This window comes from Vicugna pacos, chromosome 9, assembly GCF_048564905.1.
Source record: "Vicugna pacos chromosome 9, VicPac4, whole genome shotgun sequence".
Classification (NCBI taxonomy): Eukaryota; Metazoa; Chordata; class Mammalia; order Artiodactyla; family Camelidae; genus Vicugna; species Vicugna pacos.
In genome coordinates this window covers 28,078,774-28,103,936 of record NC_132995.1, presented here as the reverse complement: position 1 = coordinate 28,103,936, position 25,163 = coordinate 28,078,774, and the positions used below count along the sequence as shown (strand labels likewise).

At 44.4% G+C, this 25,163-nt stretch overlaps 2 long non-coding RNA genes across 2 annotated transcripts in view; one reads left to right on the top strand and one right to left on the bottom strand.

The window, feature by feature from the left end:
• The first annotated feature begins 807 nt into the window (after positions 1-807).
• On the top strand, positions 808-2,959 carry LOC140698464 (uncharacterized). Its single transcript, XR_012076256.1, has 2 exons — positions 808-1,280; positions 1,523-2,959. It is a non-coding gene; the product is annotated as an uncharacterized lncRNA (long non-coding RNA).
• Positions 2,960-8,585: 5,626 nt separating this feature from the next.
• The window catches only part of LOC140698463 (uncharacterized), a 56,237-nt gene continuing 39,659 nt past the window's right edge, over positions 8,586-25,163 (bottom strand). The window contains exons 2-3 of the long non-coding RNA XR_012076255.1: positions 14,999-15,196; positions 8,586-8,724 (exon numbers count right to left, since the gene is read on the bottom strand). This is a non-coding gene — a long non-coding RNA (uncharacterized lncRNA). The remainder of the gene's footprint in view (positions 8,725-14,998; positions 15,197-25,163) is intronic.

Genomic DNA, 25,163 nt, shown 5'->3' with positions numbered 1-25,163 from the left:
GCCTTTCCCTTGGAAACCCCAGTAAAGCCTCTGTCCTAGACTTGCCCCTCACTCGGGCTGCCTCCCAATGTGGCCCTGCACACTAAGGCAGCTCCTCCTCTTGGGAATTGTAAGTCATAAACATCTTCTTTCAACAATATTGACCTCTTCATGTCATCACTCAGTCACCTCCATAAATTAAAATCCCGTGGGGACATTTCCAGGCACAGGGTACAAGGACCTTGCAACCTGGAGCTGCCAGAGGCACCTTTCCTGCCCCTTGTGGAGAGCTGCTAAACAATGACATCAACCCAGAGGGATGCAGAGCCAAGAAATGGGCAGACAGAAATAGGGCTCGGACCACATTGTTGGAGTACCTGGGTCCATAAAATTTACTCTGAGCTTTTGGGTTATATTAGCCACTTCCACCACCAGTTTTATTATGTTTTGTTTTTTACTTTGCTTTAACCAAGTCGAGATAGGCTTTCTGACCTTTGCAGCTGACAGTATTGGCTAATGCACTCTCCTCCAGGGCCCTGATCAAACACCTCCTCCAGGGAGCCCTCCCAGGTTACTTGAAATTTCCAGTCTCTCTCTCCTTACAATGTCAACTTTGCCTAAGATCTTAGTACATTTTCTATTACTCCCTCACAAATGATTTCATAATATTCCCTAACCACTCAGATCCCCCCTATCCCTAGTTTCTGGATGGCAGGGACACTCTCTGATGACTGTCCCTGAGTGTGCTCTTTCGCCCCTAGTCATTCTGGAACACTTTCCGAGTTGCCATTGGTGACCAAATCATCAATGACCTAACAACAGGTGACCTTCTTGCCCCGAGATGTCCGTGCATAGCCCCGCTAGATAGCCTCCAAACCCAGCTGCAACCTTCTCCCCAGGCTTTTCTAAAATTCAGACACATCAGAAGGCCCACTCTAGACTTTCCTAGCACCACCAAGAACCACATCACTAGTCAAGCCTCCCCCCATCTGGCTCACCAGCAGACATTAGTGGGCAACCCTGAATGGGCTGAACCAAAGGCAAACCTTGCTGGTGCCTCGTTCGACTTTGCTGTCTACCTCCCCTTCCAGCTGGCTGAGGAGGGAGAGGGGAGATAATGACCTCACTTCCCGAGTGGACTGACCCATTCATGGCCACAGCACTTTGGAGTCATGTGGCCCTGGGTTCGAGTCCTGACTCCACCACCAGCTGGCTGGCTGGATGTCTTCGGAAAAGTCTCATCCTCTCTCCAATCCTTAGGAATTTTCCTTCTAAAATGGAGATCTTAATAACTCTGCAAGGTGAGTAGAAATTTGAAGCTCAAAGAAGCTACCCTATGGGATGGGTTCTGTAGACTGTGACATCTGTGCACGTGTTGCTGTCAGTGCCTTCCCTTTAATAAACCCTCTTTCAGGAGCACCAAACCTCCATGGAGATTTAGCAAAATCAAGCTTCCTTCATCTTTGCGTGCCCTTCCAACTACACACTAAGCACTCTCAAAAAGGAAACATTTCAGCTCTGCTTCCATTTTACCCCACTTCAGGAGCTGGAGTCAGAGCATCATGGACCTCTCACCTGGCGCCCAGGAAGAGGAAGGAGCTGTCCGTCATCCATCACAGGAGACCTTCAAAGACTCAGCTACCAGAGAGGATGATTTTGAGGGCAATGACCCATTTTCCCCAAAATAACTGAGCAGAATGGGGAATTCTTCTGCATGCCCTACCCTTAATTTTTTTTTTTGACATGTTAGAGGGGGAAAGATTTTGGAATTTATCTCCACCTGCCTAGCTGTTCCAAAGACTTCAGGGGTTTATCAGAGGCACCTCTGCATTGCCATGGGCTTCATGGAAAGCCCTGAGCTTCTCACTGCTTTTCAGAGCAGCCAGAGAAACTCTGAAGTTATCTCTTGAGTTTCACATTCATCTGTTTAATATCCTGGTCTTCCTGTAAAGTTTCATTTCCTCCCCTGTAATGGGCCTGGAGCAGGGATGCTACTGGGATGGGTGAAGTCTTTGGTGCAGGTCAGCAGTCTGGGAGCATCAGGAGGGCATCGCCCTGACCCATTTTATAGATGGATAAACTGAGGCCAAGAAATTCTAAGTCCCCACGGACAGAATTTGCTGACTCTTGTTTGGGTCCTCTTTCTGCAAGTTCAGCGTGTTCAAAGTGTTACCCCCACCGCCACCCTCAGGCTGCCCCAAGTATAGCCAACAGACAGAGCTGGGCCGTGAACTATTTCTCACTGATTCGTACCAAGTACAGAAATTGAGGATAAATATTCAGAAAATGTTACTGAAATTGCCAATAACTTTGGAACTGCCACAATATCCAAGAGCCCGGTCGGTGGACTCATTTCTACAAACAAGATAAAATCCTTTCAGGTGGCAAGATACATGTGGTGGGAGCTGAATGATGGACTCATGACGTGGACCACATATCACCCCAAAGTGGGCCGGGAAGAAGAAGAAAAACTGGTCCTTCTGCACTGACAGTTTGACAAGCACAGTCATTTGGATTTGAAATTTAATGAGCAGTATTTTTAATGATAATAGATATTTATTTTGATCTGTTCTAAAAGATATATAGCTAGCCCGTGAAACGCCTGAGTACATGGATATTTCGGCTTAGCATAAAACTAGCAGGGGTATTTCAGTAAAAAAATTTAAAGTCAGACAATCTAAAGAAGAATGTCAACAAGATACTTGTACGGTTGGTCCAAGAGCAGAAACAGCAAAGTATAATAAAGGTAACATGTGAGAAGGGTGAGGGCTAATACTCAATGCCAAAGATATTTGTGAGAATTTCAAAGCAAGTTTCAGAATAAAAGCTTGGAATGCATGAGAGCAGGCAATACCAGATTTCATTTTGATGGGCAGAGTACTTTCCCACCCATGATAGACTGGGCTGTTACAACTTTACGAGGTGAATGTTCTTGCTCCTCATGTGACAAGGAAAGAATAAAGTGAGGCAAAGCCAGGAATATGAGTCAGACTATTTGGGAACAAGGAACTCCCAGCCCTGATTCAGGGAGAAGAGGGCAGTGGGGGCCCGTATTTTGTTTTAGCATCTTCTGCGCTCAAGACAAACCCCAAAGGTAGCACGGCTTATCCCCTCCGGATGTCACGGGGCGCGTTCTCCAGGTCCTGAATTAAAACGTATCTACCTTGTGAGTCCAACTGACTGGCAGCTTCCAATCTGGGTCTCTCCTCTCCATCTCCTCTCCTCTTCCTTCCTCCCCTACCCTGGACCCCCGACACCCCATTGGAGTGGCGACTCTTTCGAGGATGCTAAAAATTGCTTTCTTTTTCACTGCTAATTTGCCAACAAGCTCAGCCATCAGTCCAGTTGGCCCGAAATGAAATTCTATAATTATACAAAAGCCCGGGTCAGCGACCTCCTGATGGCAATATCTTGTCTCTTTTGTCCCTCCCTTCCAGCACCTCACCCAGGGGACAAAATTGCTTCGGTTTCTCCAGCCGCCTCCCGAATGAGGTGGTATTGGAAACTAGTGAGGCGTGGCTCGGCGGAGGTGTTCATAGCTTTGCAATAATTTAGCCATTTTCATTTTGTTTGATTTCATTAACACCTGGGTCTCGGGGGAGAGCCCAGTTGGGAAAGAGGAAAAAACAAATGATTTCCGTTGAAATCAAGTGGGTATCGCCACCTCGTCGGGCAACAGCAAGGGAGTGTAGAACACTGAGGGGGCATTCCAGCCCCATCTTGGTGATGAAGGAGGACGTTCGTTGGAGGCAGCCCGCACTGCGCAGCCCCTCCCTTCGTGCCTTTCTGCCTTCCAGGGCCCCTGTCTTGTGCTCACTCCGTTGACACCAAGCATGGGCCTCATACTCATCCTTCTTTCTCCAGGAGTCAGTCTTATCTGCCCAGGGGACCAGGGTTAGGGGTCCAGGCAGTAACGCTCAAAGAAGGAGCTTCCACTCTGTACGTCTTGGTTCCCTCCTACATAAAGTGGAAATGATAGTTATCTACCTCGCAGGGTTGCTGCAGGGATTGGCGGAGAGCATGGCTGCGGGGCATTGCATGCGGTCTCTGACACATCGTGGGTGCTCAGGAAATGCAAGAAGCAACAGTGGGAATGGTTGTCATCCTCATCATTTTTTCTTTCCTCTTCCTCCTCCTTCTCCTCCTTCATCATTCTCAGGCCCTGTTCTGCCAACTTGGCCTCTACAAGCCCTCACCAAACAGAACCCAGTCCCAGGGTGAACGTGAAGGGCTTGTCAAGGGTGTTTATGGGGTGAGGACCAAACAGTCCACAGATCAGAGCCTTCCGGGGAGATTCTCACCCAGTACAAGCCATGCTGCTGATCTGCATGGGTCACTCTCTCAAAGGCCTAAGTTCTCTGGGTGACTCCATGACGCCAGAGTGATGGGGAAAAACACTCCACTGACTGGCGGCAACCAATGGGGAGAGAGCCCGTGATGGCCAGGACGAGCCTAAACACCAGGTCTCACTGTCTATCCCTCCATTTCCCTAGGAGACACCCCAGAGAGATGTCAGGGCTGCTTTTGCCACCACCAGTTGGACCCACGACTATAGCAAGTGGATGGAAAACTTGCTTTTGGGTGGAAGGGTCTTCAAGGAGCAAGACAGTCCACTTCCATCATCACAGGAGGCTGAGCCGCCTGTAAAGGCAAGGCCTTCCATTCTTAATTATAAGAACAGAATGACAACTAAGCGGGCATTTATTAAGTGCTTGCTGTGTGCAGTGTTCAGAGCGCTGCCCACGTATTAGCTCATTTTATCCTCATGAGTCTCTGCGGTCATTGTCCCCAGTTTCTGGCTGAGAAAACTTAGGCAGCTGAAGTCAGTCTCTGGTTCCAGGCCTGACAACCAAGAAGCGACAGAGCTAAGAAGCCGCTCTGGTCGGCGGGTCCTGGGGTCCACGTCTCTAGCTGTTGGACAGCTCCGGCGGTTGCAAAGTTCTCCACTGTCTTGACCTAAGACCTCCTGGAACTCGTGTCCTTGGATCCTGTTCTGCATTTTGGGGGTCTCTGCGCTGAAGTCAGCTCCCCTCCAGTGAGAGACCCCTGCGGGTGGGGGCTTTCAGCTCCTCGGCTCCAGACTGAAAACACCGTCAGCCATTGATCACTGGCTGTGAGGTAAGGAGCTCCTCCACCGTGCCTTCAACTGGGGCACTGGTGACAGGAGCCCCAGAAAAGCTCAGCGGGCAGCAGAGGGAGAACTCATCTCCATCCTCCCTGGATGCTTGGTCTCTGATCAGGAACTCTTGGCTACACAGTTTTCCGACTTCCACATGCTCCAGAATCTTCTAGGTCAAACGTGCGGATTCCGGGGCTCCACGTCCAGACATGTGTCATTAGGATGATATGGTGAACCCAAGAATATGGAAAGAGAGCTGCAAGGGTTTCTGAGTGGGAAGGCAGAGGGTGGGGGCGAGGGGAGATGTCCCAGCCTGAAGTCCCAGCCCCTCCTCAGTCAGCCACTCCCATTCAATTGAAATAATTCTTGTGACACGCCCCCAGCCACCCTCCCACCTCCTGCTAGGCAGCTGAGGCCCCCAGCCCAGGACCTTCCATCAGCCGTTGGAAAGCCCAGGGTCTGAAGGCATTGGGCTTCCTCAGTGAAACCATACTTCCTCTCTCCCACCCCGCTTCTTTCTGTTTCTTCACTCGCCTCAAGCTTATTCCCATCTCAGAGCCTTGGAATTTGCTATTCTCTTCCCAAGATCTTTTTGAGGTTGGCTTCTTCTCAATGCCTCCTCCTCACTGAGGCCTTCCCCGACCATCCTCTCTGCAGCTGAGTCCTCTCAGGCCCCCTCCATCATGTTACTCTGCTCCATCTTTTTTTTTTTTTTCACAGCACTGAAACTTCCTGTTTGTTTGTTCGTTGTCTGTCTCCCTTTCAGAGGAAGCCTGTGTCTCTTACTCCCCTCTGTGCCTCAGTTTCCACATCTGTAAAGTGGGAATAACCTGACCTCTCAGGACTGTTGGGATAACCAAAGAAGTCAACATATGTAGAACACTCCAACAGCGCACAGGGCCATTGCAATCACCATCGAAGTGATGGTTTTATTACTTACGTTATTATTCGTTACTCTGTTCTCAGCATCCAGAATTGCACGTTGGACATAGTAGGCACCCAATACATATTTTTGAATGAATGCACACGTGGATGGATGAGCCAAGATGCAGAGGGCCTAAAAAGTCCCGCCCTATCTGCTTCCCAAGACCCAGGCTACCCCCTCCTCGTGGGCTGTAATTACCCAATAATGAGCACCCCAGTCCCCGAGGGCTTCACATGTGGCGCATTCTCCAAAGATGAAAAGCTCATTTGTTAATAACTACATAGCAATATCTAAAATTTTGGTTGCATTGTGAGGCCGGGTGCCTTCCCCATTCACCAATAATGACAGACCACTTAAAAAATAAATAACACGTATAATTTAAGCAACTAAAACAAATAGCAGTGTTGGCTTTCCCTGGGGAAATATTTTCACTACTTCCTCGAGACGTCCTCACGGGTGCCCCTGCCTTGGCCTCCCCTGCTGAGATGCTTTCTCAGCAGGCGGCCTGGGAGTCGAGCAGCACGAGGAGAAGTGGCAGGGAGCAGACTTCATCCCCAGCCTCTCTGGAGACTGGGGTCATTTTCTCCAGGGCTGGGAAGAGGAAACTGCTTTCTCCCTCCACATCCACCCCTGCTTTCTTCCCTGGTACCCTCTCCCCTCAGGGGTTACAAACTCAAATGCCTATAGGGGCAGGCAGACAATGTATATGAGCAATGTAGGTGGGTGGAGGAGGCGATAGGGATGGGTGGGGCTTGTGGTAAATTGAAAAGCAAAGGTCCCTCCCACTGTTGACAAACCTGGCCAATGGTTGTTATGCAGATAAAGAGGAATGAAGGTTCAGTTTTGCTAAATCTCCTGAGGTTTCAAAAGATGCCATCAATTTGTACTAAAATGTTGAGCACTTTAATGATCTCAAAGTCCTACATTCTGGCCCCTGTTGCCTCTGATGTCATCTCTTACTTCTCTATGCTTCACTCATTCTGCTCTGGTCATCTGGCCTTTTTCCTATTTGGGGACCAGGCCAGACACACTCCTACCACAGGACATTTGCACTGGCTATGCCCGCTGCCTAGAGCTTTCTTCTCCTAGATAAACTCCCAGTTTGGGAGGCCAGTGTGGCTGGAGTACAGTAGGTAAGGAGGGACATGGCAGGGAAGGGAGTCAGAGGAGAACCCAGGACAGCCAGATTATGGGTAGGGACAGGGAGATTAAAATCATACAGGGATGTTTTGATTGTCACAAAGGTCGGGGGGGTGGTAACAGCATCACACAGGTAAGGGCCCAGCACAAAGAAATATCCACCAAATATCGAAGCACTTAAAAAACCTAGGTTTAATGTTTGGAGCCTAGAATCTCACTTTATTTCACATTGGATATAAAGGGTTTTTTGTTTTGTTTTGTTTTTTTGTACAATTTAATTCAACACCAAACTTTCTAGAGCTGCCGCTTGTGCGTAAATCAAGGGAGTTATGCTCTGTTCTGTCTGGAGCTTTATCAGGAGTTGGTCACCTTGACGGGGACTCTGTCATTGAAAGCTAGGCCACTTGTGAACCTGGAATCAGCAGCAGAGCCTCCATCTGCATCTGCAGGTCATGGAGATGTAGGTAGCTACGTCGGCTGCAAGCTCTTTATACCTTCGCTGTGTCTTGCAGGAGAGCTGGCCTGAAATATCTACATTCTGAGATAACTGTTATTTTATTATAAATTAGTTGCCTTTTAATTCTCCTCTAGAGTGTACTCAGGACATTATATGGCTTCCATGGATTTATTTAAATGATATGTACAGATAGGTTATGGTGTCTATGAACTTCATTTCAGCACAGTGTAAGCACCATTTCAATGCATTTGTTATTTAATAAAGAAAAGAAAAGAAATGACTGATATGCTTGAGTCCCCAGATGTGGAAACTTGCAGGACACAGAACAGGACTCGGGCCCTGTCTCGGTCGCCTGGGAGCCCTGGGAGGGCCCTCGAGGGGGACAAGGGCAGAAGCGGGGATGCTCAGCCATCCAGGAGAAATACCAGGAACAGCCGTGGAGCAGGTGGGGTGGGGAGCAGAGAGACTTGCTGATGGATTGAATGTGGGATGTGAGAGGTGACCCCATAGTTTGATTCTGGGGGAAAGAAAAGAGGTCAGTTTCTGAGCTAGGGCAATCTGCATCTTGATGTCGGTGTCACTCTGTGCCCAGGGACTAGAAAAAGCCCCCTGGCTAAGGCTAGGAGGCCACCCCCTTCCCGCCACCCCACCCCACCCCTGCCCATCACTGGCCCTGGCGGGGCCACATTATGGAGCAAGCACAAGATCTGGAGTCAGAGTGGCTGAGCCCAAGCCCTGGCTCCACCACTGACCAGCTGTGTGATCCTGAGCGAGTCACTCGACTCCAAAGCTTGGTTTCTCCACCGGGAAGAATAAGGTTGATAATAATACTTTAGAATGTGGTTGTGAAGACAAAACTGCATGCCAGCAAACTGGGGCCCTGCAGGGAGCCACTAATGGCTCCAAGCTTCTAGGCTCTCTTGTGTCCCCTTAGGCTGTCCTCAAAAATTTAAGAGACACTCGGGCCAACTCTCTGCTAGATTTTTAATTTGTTATCTCCATCTTGCTCCTCTCCCAAAGATGTCTTTTACAAATGCGCGTTCAGAGGCGAAGGTATAGCTCAAGTGATAGACCGCATGCTTAGTTCAATCCTCAGTACCTCCTCTAAAAATAAAATAGTAATAATAATAATTAATTCATTGAAAAATACATAAATAAATCTAATTACCTCCCCCCAAGACAAACAAACAAATAAATAAACTGCTGGTCAATTCTTTTAAAAACATGCATAGTCATACAGACACACACACACACACACACACACAAATGAAGGTATGAAAGGGAAGGAAAGAGAATTAAAGAGAAAACAAAATAAATTGAATCAAAGAATTAAGAGATTAAGAGAGTTGGCATGACTGGGCATAAACTGGGCATGAATTTCCCAATGGGTAAGACAAAAACAGAGAGTCGGTTATTGCTACATAGCAAACCAACCCAAAGCTAAGGCCCTTCAAACATCACTTGTTATTCCTCACGAATCGGCGGGTCAGCGGGTCAGCCTGCTGCACTGGACCAGGCTAGTCTGATCTTGTCTGGGTTCACTCTCGCATCAGAGGTGGATGGCACACTGCTGGCGGCTCTGAGATGGTCTCAACTGGGACACCTCTACCCTGCCCAAGGAGTCTCCCATGCTCCAGTAGGCTGGTATGGTCTTGTTCACATGGCAGTGGCATGATTCCAATTCTTTTAAACACGTGGAGACCTGTGTAAGGCCTCGCATACAGTCTGGGACCTGAGAGGGTGGAAGGTACAAGATGTCTTGGAAAGCCTATTCCTCTAAGCTTGGAACTGGCTCAATCCCATTCCTGCCACAACTCAGTTAGCTGAAACAAGCCACGAGGTCGGTCCAGATTCAAGAAATGGACCCCACCTCTTATTGGGAGGAATAAAGGAGTGTCACCATTTTTGCAGTTTACCACAACGGCAGATGGCATTGCTCTAATTATCAGAGAAGAAATATGGCAGTTCCTTGGGGCAAACTTTTTCCCCTTGACCAACTCAGAGAAATGATCCCAAGGGGCATACACCATATTGGCTTCATGTTCTCCACAGCAACGATCTTTTATTGAGTATGTACTTACCCCGTGCCAGACCTGCTAAAGCACTCAGCATCCATGTGCTTCAAAAAATGCAGAAGGCACAGTGCAGCTCTTACTCGTGAGCGTGATTGTTAGTACAGGCTTGAAGAGTTATTTGTGGTCCCCTTTGTTTTCTCTTATTGCTTTCCATTTGCAGTAAGTGATACCAATTTTCCTCTCATGCAAATAATATAAAAATTTCCTTTTGAAATAGATCAATCTAAGTCTTTTTAAAGTAAGTCAATTTGAAGGAAAAATAAATAATGTTTAATTAAAGCAAAATAATTTTTATAAATCATAAGAAATCACAAGAAATAAATATGGTGCAGGTAGTATGTGCTCACCGCAGAATGCATGAGGATGCAGATCATGCACTGGAGCTTGTGATACACATTAAATCATCTCTCCATCCCTGAGATCTAAGCATTGTCATTTCCATATTGAAGACAGAGAACCTGAGGACAGATCGGGCCCACGGAGGCTGAGATCCAAGACGCTGACAGATGTATGACTTTGCTTGGAAAGACCCTGGGTGAAAGGTCCCATGTGGCTTGTCATAAGAAGCCTGGCACACTGCAGAGGCCCATGGCAGCATCTGTCCCCATGTGAGACCCCTGGGGTTCCCTGGGTGGCCCCCATTCCTGACTTCTGAGCATAAATGAAGATGGCAGGCCACATTCTCAGAATCTGAATCAAATAGAATTGGAATCAGAAAGTTCCATGGAGACCCAAATGAGGCTCTGGGTTGAAATCTCCAGGAGAGGCAGGTGAGAGAGTGGTGCATGCAAACTGAAAAAACTGCACAAGAGAGGCTGAGAGCATAGGGCAACACTGAATAAATTAGGAGAAAATAGACATGCTCGTGGGAGAGGGGAATGGGAGACCCTCAGGCCTTGCACTTTTGTGGCTGCACCTCCAGTGGGCCATCCTGGGGCCAGATACCGAGGACCAGCAAGGGACAGGAGTGGCAAGGGGAAGTGACAAAGCTCTCTGTGGCTCCAGACCCCAGGTTCCCAGCCTCACAGGCCTCCAGTTGCTCCTTCAGGGCCCCCAGTGTTTAATATCACTCGGAAGTGCTTCCTGGTGTCTAGCTGTTTCTCTCTTCTTCAAACAAACCCTGGCCAGAGAGGAAAAGTTGACCACTTCTTACGGGGCACTCATGCTGGAGCATCCTCCAAGCAAGGACCACGTGAAGCAGGGGTACCACCTGATGTTCCCAAAGTTAAAGGGTATCCAGGGAGAGGCCTGGGGTGGTGAGTGCAGCCAGGAGTCAGGTAGGAAGGTGATTTCTGTTCATTCACTCTCTTTGATGGATTAGCCCTGGTCCCATGTTTGAGGAGTTAGGGGGGAAGCCTTCCGAGTTCACTCCCGCCCCAATCACACGCAACACGGTGGTGGCTCTGAGGGCAGAGAAGAGCAGGGTCGAGTGAGGCCAGTGGGTCAACAGCCCGGGCTTGAAGTTTGAACCTGCCTTTATGGACTGTGTGACCATGGCAACCCCTCCAACATCTGGAGCCTTGGTTTCCTTACCTGAGAATAGTAATCAAATCTCATAGAGATTTATTAAGGACTAAATGAGACGGCAAATAAACTGCTTACAAAACATCTGTCGCTTGGTCAGTACTCAAAAACAAGACAGTTGTTTGTTGCTTTTATTATTATTTCCACTCCCTTCCCTAGCAGATCACCTGCCAGTGCCCAGGGTTGTTTTCACATGGTCCATAGTCATTTCCTGCTCCAGAGCCTTTGCTCAGGCTTCCTCCATTACCTAGAATGTCCTCCCCTACTCCACTCCTAATCCAGCCTGTTGCTGGGGTCAGAGCACTTCCCACCTCCTCCAGGAAGCCCTCACCACCTCCCTTGAGACCCTGCTTCAGCATTCACAGCAGTTGCCCCTTATCACTTCTCAGGATCTCATCTCCATCTCCTCAGTGGTGGGACCCTCTTTGGCCAGGCCTAAGCCCTCCCCTTTTTTCATACCCTCCTACAGCCTTGCCCAGGTGTATTTCCTGGCTATCTGATGGGATTTGTTCCAGAAAACAGCTCCAAGCGTCATCCTCTGAGGCAGTGGTTCTCAATCGGGGGTGACACTCACCCCCAAGCATTTGGCAATGTCTGGAGACATTGTTCATCACAACCGTGGTGTGGGGTGGGTAGGGTTGCTACTGTCACCTAGTAGGTGCGGCCAGGGAGGATGCCAAATACACCACCGTCCACAGGATACCGCCCACAATGAAGGCATCTCCGACTCAAAGTGTCCATAGTGCTGAGCAAGAGAAACCATGCTTCCAGGAGACACCTGTTCTTCTAAGAGCGTGAGCTCTGGGCCTCCGGGTAACTCGGTTCTCAGGACAGCACAGATCACAGCTGGGCTGCCATCCCCGTTTTACAGCTCCCAGCACCTGGAGTTGTGTCTGCGCCTGAAATGGAGCCCCCTCGCACCCCGCCCCTTGTGAGAGCATCTGCAAGTCCCTGCGGATTTGTATGAAGCAACTGACCTGTGACTAAGGCCAGCTGAGCTCTCCTTGTTCCCGTGGGGCAGGGACAATGCGCCATTACCAGGAGGCCAGGTCCCAGCCCACAGCACGGAGCAGGGGCTGGAGACGGAGAGAGAGAGAGAGACAGGGCAGGGCGAGAGCAGTCCTGGGAGGGGTGTGCCGAGAGTCCCTGGCATGAATCATAATTAAGACACCACAAATGTCAGTATCTCCTTCTAGATGCCCAGTACGTGAGGGTTTATGCTTTACTCTCAACCCTGATGAGATGCCTCCTCCTGCCACCTTCAGGGGTATCGCTGGTTGTTCTCACAACCAACTAGGTGAGGAAACTGAGGCTGGAAGAAATCAGGTGATTTGCCAGGGTCACCCACTGTAGGTGAAACAGAGACCAGAACTCGGTTTATCTGAAATACGGTTTTTATAAAGCACCCATTCTGTGTCAAGCACAGTGAAAGTGCCAGGTGGCGAGTTGGTAACCTCAGGGGATCAGAGAACCCCCTAAAAACCTGGTGAAACCCGGCCACAGCCCTCCTTCCAGCTTCTGCAGCTTACCTACGATGAGGCTCCGCCCCACCACCGTTGATTGGGCCAGGAGAGGGCGTGACCCAAGATGAGCCAATCAGAATCTCCCTCCAAGAAACTGGAAATTTGGACAGAACTTGTCCGAATCAGATAGAGGTGGGCCGGGAAGATGAAGGTCCTGAGGGAAAAGCATCCTTATCTGATCTGGGTGTTCAAAGCCAAGGGCAAGTGGAGGTGAGAGAAGGACAAACCCTGCCAACTTCTATGTGTATCGGAGGCACTCCGTCTATGAAGCAGCCGGGAACTTCCATGCGCAGAGCAGCTGACCCACCATGCAGCCCTGGAGGCAGAGAAGGTCTCTGCAACCACTGGTCCTCCAAGTGCCTTACTTCCTGCATCTTGACTGCAATGGAATCCTTGAAGTTAGACTGTGTTTTTGCTCTTTGCCTCTAAATCCGAAGTTGGCAAACTTCCTGTAAAGGGCCAGGTAGTGAGTATTTTTGGCTTTGAGGGCTACACAGTCTGCATCCTAACCGCACAACTCTGCCGTTGCAGCAGGAGAGCAGACAACAAGGAAATGTAGGAGCATGGCTGGGTTCCAATAAAGCTTTAAATACCATCATGCACAGAGGGCAGAATTTGGCCCACAGGCTGTAGTTTGCTGACCCCTGATCCAAATAAAGCCTGAGGTCCAGTGCACAGCATTTGTCTAAAGCACAGCTCCTGTGTCTCAGGAGACAGCTAAAAACCTGGTGTAGCTGAGCGGTCAATGCCCGACCCCATCCTCTGGGCACTGACCTCTGAACCTGAAGCTGCTGACTACAAAGCCCTATGACCCCCTGGGACAGTACAGTGCTGACAGATGGGGACCCAACCCCTCACCCCTAGGGTCTGAGATGTGTGCTCCGCCCAACACCCACACGTCCCTAGCAGAAATAAGCTGCAGATGCCCACAATGGTAACTTCTTGGTTCTGCGTCTTTATCAGCTGTTTCCGAGCTCATTTCTCTCCCCTGCGAATGCTTCCTGGAAGCACCTCTCAAGTAACCCCCTTCCCCTGGGATCCTGTTCTCAGGATTTCCTAACCCAGAAGAAGGCACCCAGGAATCATCGATGGCTCCCCTCATTCTCTCTTACCCCACACCCAGACTGTTAGCAAATCAGCCCTCCCTTCAAAATATGTCGAGATCCAGCAGCTTTCCACTGCCACTGCTTTCCCCTTGGTCCAAGCCACGGTCATCGTTTGGACCCTCACAGTCCTTTCTCCACATACACAGCAACCAAACAAAGAAAACTTAAACCAAGTCCCACCTCTGCTCAAAACCCTCCAAGGGCTTCCCAACACATTCAGAATAAAATGCCAAGTCCTTAACCTAGTCTCTAAGGCCTTACAAAAATCTGACTCCTGGCCACCTCCCTGATCTTTCCATGCATCTCTCTCCCTCTCATTCACTCTGCTCCATTACTCTGGCCTCTTCACTATTCTTTATACATCCCTCATGTGTTCCTGCCTCAGGGCCTTTGCACTGGCTGTTGCACTTGTATAGACCACTGTCCCCTGAAATATCTACATGGCTCCTCCTCTCACTACATTCAAGTCTCTACTCAAATCTGCATGATTAATGAGGTCTTCACTGTCTATCCTCCTTAAAATAGATCCTCTTGCAGTCCATTCCTTTGCCCTACTATCCTGTATGTAGCCTAAATATTACATATTTACTTGCTTATTTGCTTTTGTTTGGGCTTTCCCAAGTAGAATGTCGTCTGCTCTGGCCTGTACCTAGCACGTATTAGTTATTTAATACACACTAATTAGGGAAGGTAAAAAGGTCTTAGGCTGCCTGGGTTCAAATCTTGGCTGTTCCGTGTAACAGCTGTTTGACCTTGGACAAGTCATTTTCCCTCCCCATGCCTCAGTCTCTCAACTACATCATAGGAATAAAAAATAAATAAATAAGAAGCAATAATAATAAAACCTATCTGATGAGATTCTTGTGGGAATCAGGTGAGGTAATTCACGTACAGTGCCTGGCAGGTATTCAAGTGCTTAATAAAGGGCAGCCACGTTTATCATTAGGGTGGCCATGGGGCCTCAATTTCCCAATCTGTGAAATGAGACTGTTGGAAAGATTAAATGAGGGAGTGAGTGGAAATTGCTTGGCACATAGCCCTCTATAAACATTAGTGATTATTTTTTATAAATACACATGCACACACACACACACACACACACACACACACACACACACACGGCCCCTCTTAAAGTGCTATGCATTTCTACCTTCCATAGGCAGATCCCCTGAGGGCCGGGAATTGGCATGAACAGAAGACTTCAAAGTCAATGGTTGAAGAAGGACGGCTCCAATTTGTATCCACACTGGTTGCCTCTGAGCTGATGCCAGCACATTCTTTCTGGGAGTTTGCTCCTCCTGCAGACTGTGCAGCCCCTGGTCTCCAGCAGACAGGCAGCCTGGCGTCCCTGTAAAAGCCCCACGCTGGCTTCAGAACCCCAGCTGCAGCCCCTCCGGAGCCCAGACCACCAGGCTGAGCAGCCCCTGTGTGATGTCGCTCCTTGTTTGCATCATTAGGTACACAGTAATTATAATAATTATGTGCACTGCTTAGGGGACCATCCTCAGTAACGACCACTGCTATTCAGAAGTCATAATTGCTGCATCAAAACTTAAACTGAAGGCTAATTCGATGTCAGTTACTCCCGCCACCCCAGCTCACAGCCCTCGACGTAATCTCTATACCCAAGGTGCCCCATGGCTACCAGCCATCCTTGATGAATCTGCAGAAACCAAAACAAAGAATTTGGTCCACCAGAGAGCGTGGCTGTGCCAGTGGGATTACAAGGAAACACGAGGATGCTTGAGGATGACTTGCAGGGGGTTGAATCGTTGAAAGGAATTTGAGGGTGAGAGGTGGCTGAAGAGGCTGGGCTGGGAGTCAGGAGATGGGGTTCAAGTCCTAGTGGTGTTAAAATCTTCCGCGATATGGAGCAAAGTTCCATGTCAGCGACGTTGGGAGGAGTTGACTTGGAGAAGCACCAATGGAGGCTTTTGTCCTAGAGATATTTTATAGCAGAGCAATAAATAAAGAGATGCAACAGAGCTGCTTTGATAAAGGACACACAGGAGGGTCTAGAGACGCCCTGCCCTATGCCACCTCCGCAGCACCTCTGAAATATCTCTGCGAACCCCCAGATTTCCAGGCATGTCAATGCTCTCCAAAGCACCAGTTCTCAAGCTTGCCCCACACTGGAATCCCTGGGGAGATTTAAAGACTGCTGAACTCCAGGGTTCTGATTTTGTTGGTCTGGGATGCAGCCTGGACACCAGGATTTTTTTAATTGCCCCAGGTGATGCTAAAATGTGGCCACATTTGAGAAGCACTATTCTATAATCTTGTATCTGGACTTTCAAAGGGACTCTGATCCTGCCCTCTCTGGACCTCAGTTTCCCCATTTTCCAAGTTAAAGTGTTGAATGTAATGATTTCAAAGGGCCTCTCAGTTCTCAGTTTCCTTCAGATTGGGACCATGCCACAGCCTGGCATGCTGAGAGGGCCTGAACCAAGGCTGTTAGTGTCCCTTTTTCCCCGCCAAATGTTTGTATCCACTCCTACATGTGCCTGGCCTGGTTCATGTGCTATGGAATAAAAACCTAAGAAGAAGACAACTAAGTACTCCTTATGCTCTAAGCACTTTAGGGACCAACAGAGAACCATTTATTGGAAATTAAAGGATTAAGCAGAAACACACACGCGCGCGCGCGCGCGCACGCACACACACACACACACACACACACACAAGCCCCCAGCATTTGACTGCCCCAAAGATAAGCTACAGTCCTTGTAACTCAAATCCAGCATTTCTGCAGGTAGGTTGGGCAGAGCACTAATCCCACAAGGAGATGCTTAGGGAAGATCTGGACACACAGCAGGACATTCATTGATTCCTGCATGTTGGGGAGTCACAATGCAAGTAAACAGAGTAAGAATGATTCTGCAATAAATAATCCTGTTTCACTCTGTTTAACCTCGAGTTCCCAAACTTCTTTGACTAGAGAACTCCACTCAGAGTCTTCAGAACTAGTGGTCCACTGAGCACAGATTGGAACAGACAGAGGCACAGGCATGGACACCCTGTGAATGCGGTCTAGGGAATGGAGGACTAATTTTGAGCAGCTTTGGGCAGAACGTTGGTAACATTGCCACAAATCTGTCTGACTTTGGCTTCAGGAAAGACAACGTTCTCATGTGGTCCTGCAGGAAATGAAGACAAGCCATGGGTACATTTCAGGGAACGGGGGGGTGGGGTGCAGCGCATACCAGCCAAAGCCTGTCTACACGGATGCAGAGTGGGGAGTCAGCAAGAAGAGGAGGCTATCCATCCAGAGGGGATTCAGACAGAAGCCCCTGTGTTACCCCCGTGAGAAGGGATGGGTAGTCAACAGCCCTCTCTTGGATAGGTCAATTATTTGCAGTGCAACATTCTACCACCTTTATAAAATTCCAGGTCTATAAAAAGTATCTTCAGGCAAACAAGAAATGGCTTGGACATCAGTAGCATCTCATGAGGAGGAAAACCTTGAGATAGCAGTGGCTGCCAAGTATCCCCAAAGTCCCTAATGCTTCACCTCTCCACCCTGGGTAGCCACCCCCCCTCCCAAGTCATTCCTGAGTTTATGAAATCAGAGAGGGCTTCACAGAGGCAGTGACAGTGAGTAGAGCCTTTGCAAATGGTGACTCCAAAAGGCAGTCACCTAGCTGGCTCCTTGGAGAAATTCATTCATGCGGCAGGATTTTTCTAGAGTGTGATTGCCCTCCTGATCTACAGATACCCCCAAAATCTCACACAGCTCAGGAAAGGGGCTCAGAATGAGCCACTCTCACCATGAAGCTGTCTTCCAAGGGCTGTCATGGGGTGCATGAGCCACAAACCAGCTCTGTGGGGCCAGGAGGAAAAACTGCATATAATTCTTACGTAGCACTCACTGCATGCTAATTACTGTTCTAAGTACTTCACAGGTATTATCTCATTTAATTCTCATCATAACCCTATCAGTTAGGTCCTACTATTATCTCCATTTTGCAGATGATGAAACTGAGGCAAGGAGAAATTAGGCAAGCTGCCCTAAGCTCCTTTCCATAGCTGGAACATGGTAAGAACCACAGTGTAGGAGTCTTCTTTTCTCAAGTTTTTCCCTTGAGCACTTCACCAGCCTGAACTCCAGGTTTTCGAGGCAAGGCACTGGAATAGAGGAGCTACTTAAATGCTGGGAACCAGAAACTTCTGTTGGGATCCCCTGACAATCCTTGACCAACAGAGGTGCTGTGCATGTGCAGAGCAAGACACTGTGAGGCCAGCTGAGGGCTGATGCTGAGGCTGATTCATGAACATCAGAGGTTACACCATGCAGGGAGCTCTGGCCCAGCTAGAGTGACGAGATCCTCACTGAAGACCTCAGGCACACAGCTGAGAAACTGGAAAGTCTATGCATTAGAAGAACCACATCCTAGAGTAAAGACCATGTCCTAAGACTGAAGACGAAACCTACATAGACCCATCATAACAAAAAATAAAATAAAGCCAAACAGAATCAAGAGAATCCACCAATAATTTAACTGGCCACCAGAACAGAACTCAACACCACCTAAAAGAAGACAGCAAAATCCACATTATCCAAAATGCAATAAAAAGTTGCTACATGTGTATGCAAAAAACAAAACAAAACAAAGTAAACAACAACAAAAACACACACAGGAAAAGTGACCCAAAATTAAGGAGAAAAGCAGATAATAGAAACAGATCTTGATAAGTTAGAAGTTGGAATTAACAAACAACTATCTTAAAACAGGTATTATAAATATGTTAAAGAGCTTAAAGGAAAATATAAACATGAAGAATTTTAAAAATGGGGACTCTCAAATACAAACCATAAAACAGAACCAAATGGAAATTCTGGAACTGAGAAGTTTCATGACTGAAATGAAATAGTCTCTAGATGGTCTAAAAAATCAGATTGGAGGTGGCAGAAGAAAGCTAGGAAACTTGAAGACAGATCAGCAGAAATTACCCAATTTGAAGAACAGAAGCAGGAAAAAAAAAGTTAAAAAAGATTAACTGATCCTCAGCTACTGTGAAACAATATTCAGCGGTCTAAAATAGATGCTATTGAAGTCCTAGCAGGATAAGAGAGACAGAGAGGCAGAATAAAATATTTGAAGGAATATTTTTCAAATTTGATGAAAAGCATCATCTGAGAGATCCAAGAAGCTCCGGAGACCCTTCCCCCACATAAATGTAAATAAAAGAAAGTCACACATAGGCATTTTGTAGTCAAAGTGCTAAAAAGAAAAAGTAAAAGATGTATCTAAAAAGCAGAGAAAAAATACAGTACATGCAAGTAATAATGACATAATTGATAAGTAATCTCATCAGAAAGCATGCAGATAGGAAAAAAAAAAGGAATGATGTCTTTAAGATGCTGAAAGGAAAAAAAAAAAAAAGCTATCAATCCAGAATTGTATATCTAGCAAAAATATGCTTCAAAATGATGGTGAAAGAAAGACATTTTCAGATAAATAAAAGCTTAGAGAATCCATTGTCAGCAGGTCTGCACTATAGAAAAGAAATACTTTTAAAAATTTCTTTAGGCTGGGAGCTAAATAAATCAGATGGCAAGTCAGATTTTGAGGAAGGATTGAAGAGAACTGGAAATGGTAAACATGTGATTAAGTGTAAAAGACTATCTTTTTCTTCTCTTTGGCTTTGTAATAGACAACCGACTAGTCAAAGCAGAAATAATAACATTGTTTTGTGAAGTTTATAACATATGTAGAAGACAGATGATGATAACAGTGATGATGATGATAATAGATAGATAGATAGATAGATAGATAGATAGATAGATAGATAAAGATATACAAAAATAATAACACAAAGAACAGGGAATAATAAATAAAACTGTAGCATTTAAGGTTCTTACATTTCAGGTAAAGTGACAGAATATTAACTCTAAGTAAAGTTAAAAATAAAAAGAGATAGAGTTTAAAAAAAGAATAGAGGAAATAAAATGGAATTTTAAATTATTCTATATGCCCAAATTAAAGCAGAAAGGGAGACAGGAAGAAAAAGAAATAGGTCAAGTTGAAAATAAATAGTAAGATGACAGATTTAAACCCAACTGTATTAAGAACATCAGATGTCAATGTTCTCCACTCCAATTTACAAGCAGATATTGTTATTCTGATTCAGACAAGCAAGACCAACTTTACTCCAACAAAAGAAACAGTTAAAATATTAAGACCAATTAAAAAGAGGGAAAAGTGTAAGAGGGTTTCCTTTTCTCCACACCCTCTCCAGCACTTATTGCTTGGGACTTTTTTTAATGATGGCCATTCTGACTGGTGTGAGGTGATTCCTCATTGTAGTTTTGATTTGCATTTCTCTGATAATTAGTGATATTGAGCAGTTTTTCATGTGCCTATTGGCCATTTGAATGTTTTCATTGGAGAGTTGCTTGTGTAGGATTTCTGCCCATTTTTGGATTGGGTTGTTTATGAAAAATAGTATGGAGACTCCTCAAAATTAGATTTACCATGTAATCCAGCAATCCCACTCCAGGGCATATATCCAGAGGAAATCTTAATTCAAAAAGATACATGCACCCCAATATTCATAACAGCACTATTTACAATAGCCAAGACATGGAAGCAATCTAAGTGCCCATCAACAGATGACTGGATAAAGTTGTGGTATGTGTATGTATGTATATATTATATACACACATACACACACATACATACATACAATGGAATACTACTCAGCCATAAAGAAAAATGGAATAATGCCATTTGCAGCAACATGGATTGACCTGGAGATTGTCATTCTAAGTGAAGTAAGCCAGAAAGAGAAAGAAAAATACCATGTAATATCACTTATATGTGGAATATTTAAAAAAAAAAGATGAACTTATTTACAAAGCAGAAACAGACTCACAGACATAGAAAACAAACTTATGGCTGTGAGAGGGGTAGAGGGTAGGAAGGGATAAATTGGGAGTTTGACATTTGCAGATAATAATTAGTATATATATATAAAATAGATAAACAAGAAGTTCAGACTGTATAGCACAGGGGACTATATTCAATATGTTGTAGTAACTTATGGTGAAAAAGAGTATGAAAACAAGTATATGTATGTTCATGTATGACTGAAGCATTGTGCTGTACACCAGAAATTGACGCAACATTGTAAGTTGACTATATTTCAATAAATATATATATACATATATATATATATATATATATACAAAAAAGAAAGAATGTTCTAAAGAATCCACAAAAATATGGGAAATTTTTATGCATCAAACAACACTGTCAAGAGAGTGAGAAAAATAACCTATAAAATGGAAAAAAATATTTATAAATCATATATCTGATAAGGGTTTGGTATCCAGAAAGTATTATCTTGCAACTCAACAATCAAAAGGTAAGCAACTCAGTTAAAATGTGGGCAAAAGACTTGAATAGATACTTTTCTAAAGAAGATATGTAAATTAACAGTAAGCAATGAAATGAAGCTCAATGTCATTACCAGTCATGGAAGGGCAAGTCAAAATCACAGTAAGATAGCACTTCACACCAACGAGCTTGGCTATACTTGACAACAACAACAAAGAAAACTAGAAAATAACAAGTAATGGTGATGATGTAGATAATTTGGAGTCTTTGTACATTGCCAGTGGGAATGTAAACTGATAACAGCAATTTGGAAATCATTTTGGCCATTCCTCAAGTAAGTTAAACACAGCTAACTTATTGTTAAACCATATGATGTAGAAATTCCATTCCTAAGTATGTGCCTAAGAGCGTTGAAAGCAAGTGTTCAAATAAAAATTGTCCACAAATGTTCACAGAAGCACTATTCATGATAACCAAAAGGTGGAAATAGCCAAATGTCCATAAACTAATGAACGAATAAATGAAATACAGCATCTCCATGCAATGGGATATAATTTAGCCAAAAAAAAAAATGAAGTAGTCACATAGACTACAACATAGATGAACTTTGAAAACATTATGCTAAGTGAGAGAAGCCCAGCACAAAAGGTCATATATTGTATAATTCATTCATATGAAATATCCAGAATAAACAAATGCATAGAGACATAAAACAGATAACTGGTTGCCAGGGGCCAGGAGCAGGAGGGGATGGGGAGTGGCTGCTTAATGTGTATGAGATTTGCTTCTGGGGTGATGAAAATGTTCTGGAGCCGGATAGCAGTAATGGTCACACAACATTGTGTATGTACTAAATACTACGGAAATGTACACTTTATAACGGTTACAGTGGTGAATTTTATGCTATGTGTACTTTAATACAATAAAAATGGTGACATACCACAAAACACAGACACAGATATTACAATAAAAGGAAATTGTGCAGTAGGTACAATCTCCCTCTTATACAGTGAAATAATTAACAAAATATTAGCAAATAGAATCTAGCAACACGTAAAAAAGGGTAACACATCATGGCAACAAAGTGGGATTTATCGCTGTATGTAAGATTGATCTAATATTTGAAAGGCATACACTGTAAGTTACTACATTAACAAAATAAAGGAGAAAACCCATAGGATCATCTTAATAGATTTATCAAAAAGCATTTGACGAACTTTAATACCCATTCAAAAACTTGTAGCAAACTGGCAAACCACAATTAGAAGGTAATGTCCTCTATCTAATAAAGGAAAACAAAACAAAAACAAACAGTAACAAAAGAAATTCTGCAACAAGTGTCATACTAAATATACTATAATGGGGAAGTACTGAGTCCTTCTTCCCTGAGATCAAGAATAAGGCAAGTATGTCTGTTCTCAGCATCTCTATTCAACATTGTTTTGGAGATCCTGACAGCAATAGAGTAAGAAAAAGAATTGGAAGGCATATATATTGGAAAGAAAAAAATTGCATTTATCTACAGATTACATGATTATTTACATGGGAAAATCCTAAAGAATCTACCAAAAACAACATTAGAACTAATAAGTTAATTTAGTAAGGCTGCAGGCTATAAGATCAATATACAAAAACCAACTATATTTTTATAGAGTAGTAAATATAATGCTGCAATTGTAAAATAAAATTCTACAATAATACTGCTTGCAATAATATGAAAACATAAATAAAGATGAATGTAACAAAATGTGGACCAAAACTCTACACAGAAAAGTATAAAACTTTTGAGAGAAATGGAAGAGGCTGTAAATAAATGGACAGATAAAACATGTTCATGAGTTGGAAAATCAATATTGTTAAGATGTTCATTCTCAACAAGTTATATAAATATTCAACACAATATTAATCAAAATAATAGGAAGTTTATTTTTGTTTAAATATACAAGTTGATTCTGAAATTTATATGGAAAGCCAAAGGACCTTGAATAGCAAAACAATCTAGAGGAAAAAAGACCAAGATTGAAGAACTCATACTACTTCATTTCAAGATTTACTATAAACCTATAGTAATCAAGACAGTGTGGTGATGAAAAGTATAGCCAAATATATCACTAGAATAGACTAGAGAGCCCAGGATTTGACTCACACATATACAATCATTTGATTCTCAATAAAGTCATTAAAGAAATTCAATGAAGAAAGGAAAGTGTTTACAACAAATAGTGCTGAGACAACTGGATAAACACAGAGGATAGAAGGAATCTCAACCCCTACCTCACACCGTACACAAAAATTGAGACAGAGCGTAGACCTAAATGTGAAAGCTTAAACTATAAAAAAAAAAAGATGAAAGCATAGAAGAATATCCTCATTATCCTTCAGGTAGGCAAAGGTTTAAGAGACAGGACCCAGAAAGTAATAACTACAAAGAAAAGTAATAATCACTTAGACTCCATCAAATAAAAGAACTATTCATCAAAAGGCATCATTAAGAATATAAACAGGCAAACCATGAACTGTGAGACACTATTTGGAAAACATACCTGACGAAGGACATGATATATAAAGAACTCCTACAACTCAATGACAAGAATGCAAATAATCCAATAAGTAACAGGCACAAGATTTGAATAGATACTTCACCAAAGAACATATATGAATAGCTAAATATGTGTAAATGAAATGCTTAACATCACTGATCTTCAGGAAAATACAAATTAAAACCCCAATAAGATACAGCTACACATCCACCATAATGGCTGAAATTAAAGACTGACAACACCAAATATTGGCAAAAATGTGGCGTAGCTAGAAGTCTTCACACTTTGGTGGTGGGAGCATAAATTGGTACAACCACTCTAGATAAATGTCTGAAGTAAATATATATCCACCCAATGACCAAGTAATTCCACTCCAAGGAAGTACTTACTCAAGGTAAATGGAAAGATATGTGCTCCAGAATACTTGTATAAAAATGTTCATAGAAGTTTTAATCACACTAGCCCCAAACTGGAAACCATCCAAATGTCTATTAATAGGAGAATTATAAACATATTATGGAATGTTCAGCAAATTAAACTGATAAAACACTGTTATTAAACATGGGTGGATCTCCAAAACATAATTTTGGGCAAAGGAAGCCAAATACAAAAGACTACATATATATAATTGTATAAAGTTCAAAAACAGGGAAAGCAAACTTTTGTTGATTTAAATGAGAACTCTGATTGACTATGGTGGTAGGAGAAGGAATTGAACCGAGAGGGGGCTCAGGAAATTCTCTGAGGTGGTTCTGTGCCTTGATTGAAGCATTAGTTACATACTTGTCAAAATTCAGATCTTAAGATCTATGCATTCAGCCTCAAGATCTATGCAATTCAGTGTCTGAAATTTTATCTCAGTGTTTTACAAGCATGTATTACACACACATACACACACATAAACCCAGAGTGTAATCTGCCTATGCTCCTTGTCCTCTCTATGGCCCTACCTGGCCCTACCTGGCCCTACCCAGTTTCCAGAACCTATCACATCCACAAAGTGGTTTCAAAGATTTCACTCAGATCTCTAGGAAATAGAGAAGAGATTACAAGCTCACTTTGTTTTATTGTGCTTTGGTTTATTGAACTTCACAGATAGTTCATTTTTTTACAAACTAAAGGTTTGTGGTAACCCTGTCTCGAGCTACTGGTGCCAACTCTATTGGCAACAACTCTACTCACGCCATTTTTCCAACAATATTTGCTCACTTTGTGTCTCTGTGTCCATTTTGGTAATTTCACAATATTTCAGACTTTTTCGTTATTATCATATTTGTTACAGTGATCTGTGATCAGCGATCTTTGATGTTACTGTTGTAATGGTTTTGGCATTTTTTAGCAATAATGTATTTTTAATTAAGGTATGCACCTTTTTTAAGCCATAATGTGATTGCATACTTACTAGATTACAGCAGAGCGTAATACAGCATTTATA